We start from the raw sequence: 5,108 nt of genomic DNA on the forward strand, positions 1-5,108 counted from the left end.
TGAAGCTCGTATCGCCGCCGGACTACCTAAGGCTGTAGTGGATTCGAAAGAGGAGTTGGCGAAGGAGCAGGAGGGTGTGGGGACGCAAGCGACACGGATCTGCAGTCGGAGCAGCATGCCATCATCGATTCCTTCCGCTCGGAGTCGGCTGCGGAGGAGGCAGAGATGCTCGCCTATATGGATGAAGTCGAGCAGGAGGAGGATGAGCCGGAGCCCTCCTACCCGCCCAGCATCGTCGTCGTCATGGACATCTTCAACGACGAAGATTAGTTAGGATAGTACGTAGGATTTTTTTTTTTGCATTCTTTATATAAATCCAGGGGTTGAAATAATAAAGACTCGAATGCAGTGTGGCTAATTTGAGACGTGATCGGTTACTGCCCGCGGGCATTTGAGGGGACGAATTTGCAAAGTCCGGCTATAGATGCTCTAAAGTATTTTAGTGAGATATATAGTTGTAATTAGATTAACAATATGTGAATCGAAAAGAAAATACATAATTGATTGTATTTATTATTCGGTACGTGTAGAATATAGAGGAATCCATTTGACTTTGGGAGGATATGCTCCTGCCCGTTATAAATGTTTTTCATAAACATTAAAAAAATATCAAAGTTATATGTGCTTACTGTCACACCTAAATGCTACCTGCGAATTTTTAGTGAAAAAGTTTAAGCATTTTGACGTAATGTGTCCTATGTGAAAAAACAAATCGAACGTCAAATGTTACTCTTAATTTTATTTTACATTGACGAAGCACTGCTATCCCATCCCATTTCTCATGAGAATTATCAAGCATGCCTGTTAGACTATCATGAACGTCTATAAAAAAAATCAGAATTTTTAAACTGTATTTACTATTTGTTTTGAATTTTTTGTTCATCCGGGGGCATATGCTCCCAGAGGCGAAACGGCCCCCTTAATGCTGGCCTTTTTTTTATACATGGTGACATGACGATGTGTTCAATGTGGCATAGTTGCACGCTAAAAGAAATGTTGAACTATCAGTATCAAATGCACTCATAACGTGTAATTTACTTTGGTTTTGTGAAGCATCTAGATGCTTTTGACCAATTTCTTATTTGTTTTTTGTCAGTTTTTTGCTTGATTTATTTATTATTTATTCTTTTCTTTTAAAAAATCATGATTTGTTTTTCAAATTCATCAACCTTTTTTATTTTTGAAGAATTTTAAAATTTCAAGCTTTGTGAAATACTTCTGAATTCACAATTTTTTTCAATACATGATTTTTTCCTTCAAATTTATGATCTTTTTAAATTTGGAATTCATGTACCTTTTCCAAATTTGGGATTTTCTGATGTTGCTAATCTTTTTTCAAATTCATGAATTGTTTTTGAATTGACAAACGTTTTTGGAGATTGTAAACTTTTCAAGTTCATGAACCTTGATTTTATGATCTTTTTTCAATTCCATGAATATGTTCAAATTCATGATATTTTTCAAAAATTAAAAAAATATCGGTTCTTTACTTGGATAGAAGACGAGCCATGCAACAAAATAGGAGGGGGAAAACTGGCTGGTCGAGTGTGGCAGACTTATTACTGGGCCGGCCCATGCAACAGTATGTTAGTGTGTTTTTTTTTTTTTTTTGCGAAACTGCCTGTTAGTGTTGTTGCTCAAAGTGCCGCCTGAAGCGCTGTAGAGGGGGTGCCGCTATGTGCCGCACATGGCTGCCACGTCTACAAGGTGGTTGTGGTAGGCCAACTCATGTGGAATTCGCTTGTCGGGCTGATGTGATGCTGACATCACTAGAATTTCTTTTTTAAGCACTCAAAAAAAAAGAATTTCTTTTTTTTACTTTTTTTAGATTTTACTTAAAATGAATATATTTCAAACCTTCAATTTACTTAATAAATTTAAAAATACAAACTTGAATTTTATAACATAGTATAATAAAAATAAGTTGATAATTTTAGTAAAAAAATGGTTGTGACAAAAAAATGTTCCCATGTGTCAAAAAAATTTATGCGGGTGCGACTGTTTTTAAAAAATATGTATTCATTTTAAATAAACTTTCATAATGTCAAAAAAATGGTCCCTGCCAAAGTGCAAGTCACATTTGATGGAAACGTTCCTGCGCTTGAAAAAATGTTTATAATATTTTATAAAATATATTTATAAACTTAAAAAAATGATCAGGTAGGTTAGAAAATGCTTAGTTCCATTAGAAAATTGTGTCGTGACATTTTCAGAAATATTCACGTGTTTCCAAAATATATCAGTTAAATTTCAAAAATGTTTATGCAATGTATGAAAATGTCCACGCAGTTTAATAAATATGTTCATTGTCATTTAAAAAACGTTCAATGTGTATATGGGAATATATTGTCACGTATTCAAAAAATTGTTCAAAACATGTATTTTTTGAAATGAATATCACATATATTTGAAAAATGTCCAGTGTGTATCGAAAAATAGTTTCGTGTGTGCTCTAAAAATGTATATTTTGTACTGAGAAAAGGTAGACATGTGTTCAATATAAAGAAATCATATAAAAGCCGACATAAAAAAAGGATAGCAAAGAAAACCAGAAAAGAAACAAAACAACCAAAGTAAAAAATTGGAAAAAAATCAATGAGAAAATATAGAATGAAAAGTAAAAAAAATGAAAAATGAAAAACCAAACAAATGAAAACCAACAGATAAAGAAAACAAAAGAAAATACAAAAGGAAAAAACCGAAGATAACTGGTCGACCGAACCTAGCAACCATATCACTAAACAATTTTCTATCAAAATGGGCCAGCCGCACATAGGCGATTTCCTTTTAGAAACCGACACAGGCATGCAAAGGTCGTCTTATTCAAAACCTCAATCATCACATCCCCTCTCTCCCACTTCACACCTCGGAACACACTGTTTTTATAGAGAGAAAGGCGTTTTCCCATCTTCTTAACCTGAAATCAAGGGGTACCCCGGGAAGAGATCCAGTGGAGACAGCTGGGCCTGTAGCTCAGAGGATTAGAGCACGTGGCTACGAACCACGGTGTCAGGGGTTCGAATCCCTCCTCGCCCACAGCCTTCCAAAAGGGGAAGGGCCTTTACTTTCCCCCTGAGGGTAGGGACACATAGGTGTCACGATGTAGAAGTGCTCTCGACGCAGCAACCCGCTCGCCTCAAGGCCAGCTGGGCCGCACCACTAGATATGTGTGTTCTTTTCTTTTCTCCAGTGTGAAGATCTTTGTTTTTTTTTCTTGTTCGCTTTCCTACTTCAATTATGTTTATATTTCCACATCACTCATCACAAGAATATTGTCTACGCATTATTATGGGACTGGTGGACAGCCCGCAACAAGATAAACGCAGGGGAACATGCCAAAACTACGGAGGAGTTATGTTACTTTATTCGTAAGCACATCAGGGAATTTACTAGCGCATCTAAAACTAACGTTATAAATCAAGAGCCAGCTCAAAATTGGAGGTGTCCTCCTGAGAATTTTGTGAAGATAAATTTTGATGCGGCGTTCCATGAGCAGCAGAATGATGGGGCGTTTGGCTACGTTATTCGAACTAATACAGGCGATACAATTGCGGCCGGTGCGGGTAAACTGAAGCATGTGAAAAGTGCGCTACCCGCTGAAGCTTTAGCATGCATTGCAGCTATTGAGGGGTCTTCAGATATTGGTATTCATAGGGTGCTGCTAGAGTCTGATTCCCAGCAGCTTGTCTACGCGCAGAAGCCGGGAGATGCGGATTTATCGGATATTGAGGTCCTATTCCGAGAAGCTAGGAGTTTATGTGTTTTGGCTTTCGGAAGTTATGATTTTATGCATTGTAAGCGTAGTTGTAATGCCGTAGCTCATGCTTTGGCGAAGTATGGTTTTGGTTCGGCTGAATCCTCACTAGTTTGGGGGGAACTTATGCCAAGTTTTGTTTTAGATTTGGTAGCCAGCGATGTTGCTGAGCCCAGTGGTTAATGAAATTGTTTTCCACCGTCAAAAAAATATATTTCCACATCACTAAAAAATGTTTGCTAAAAAAAATTAACCGCATATTATATATGGAAAAATTTACTTTGTTTATTTTTTAAATGGTCCATCGCATATTATAGTGTTGTTCGGAGAATGTAATTTGTTTTTGTTCTCACGGTTTTAAAAATGTTCATACATTTCAAAAAAGAGTATGTTCTAAAATATTTGTTTGCGCAATGTCAAAAAAAAATTTGTGGACGACATTTTGCTAGCCGCTCTGTCATGTGTGACCCTATGTTTTTCCCACTTCTCTTCATCAGCATCCTACTTCTCTTTGGCTCAACCCTGTGACCCTATGTTGGCTCAATCCCAAGCTCCCAGCATCACGAAGACCACCCCGAGGCCATTCCTAGCCGGCCAGATGACCACCTTGGCCCCGATGAGCAGCCTGTCGGAATTATCCTCCTTGAGCACAAGGTGTTCGAACAAAAGCCTGTAAGGTAAAATAATTCGTTTTCTCTCTTTTTTGCGATATGGAGCAGATTGTAATGGGAAGTATTGTGTTGTAGATGAGTTCATTTGAATCCTCTCTGTGTATCCTTCTCTGAAGAGCAATATGAAATGGACAAAGATGAGGACATTGCTTTGATCATGATGATGCACATGCATTAGAACAAGCGACCAAAGCATGATGGTTCCGTTGTTGGCTATGAGGTGATTTGTAGGTTGAGGCAAGATGGACACAATAGACCGATGCTCAACTATTTTGGTACAAATCCGATGTATTCAGAGCAATACTTTCAATGCCGGTTTAGGATGGCTCCAGATTTGTTCCATCACATGCCAACATAGTTTAATATAGTTGAAAAACGCAATTTTTTGGCAACAGTTTTACATCTACGATAGAAAATTTTCTAGCGCCCCAAAACCTTCTTTCTCCTTCCCTAAAATTCTTTTTGAGTATCAACTTTGACATCATGTGTTGAAGGCTTGAAGCTGCTCTAAGAAGCTATGTCTCCCTTGTGCAAGAGGGGGTAAAGGCTTGGAAAAAATAAATTGCGTGTTCATCATCCCGATGATGGATCCGGCTTGCCTGCTCCCTCTCTGTTCTCCCATCCGTGCTCTCACTTAATCCTACGGCTGTCTTTTTTCCTTTTTTCTTTCTAATCTAATCATC

Source organism: Triticum dicoccoides, chromosome 7A (assembly GCF_002162155.2).
Source record: "Triticum dicoccoides isolate Atlit2015 ecotype Zavitan chromosome 7A, WEW_v2.0, whole genome shotgun sequence".
Classification (NCBI taxonomy): Eukaryota; Viridiplantae; Streptophyta; class Magnoliopsida; order Poales; family Poaceae; genus Triticum; species Triticum dicoccoides.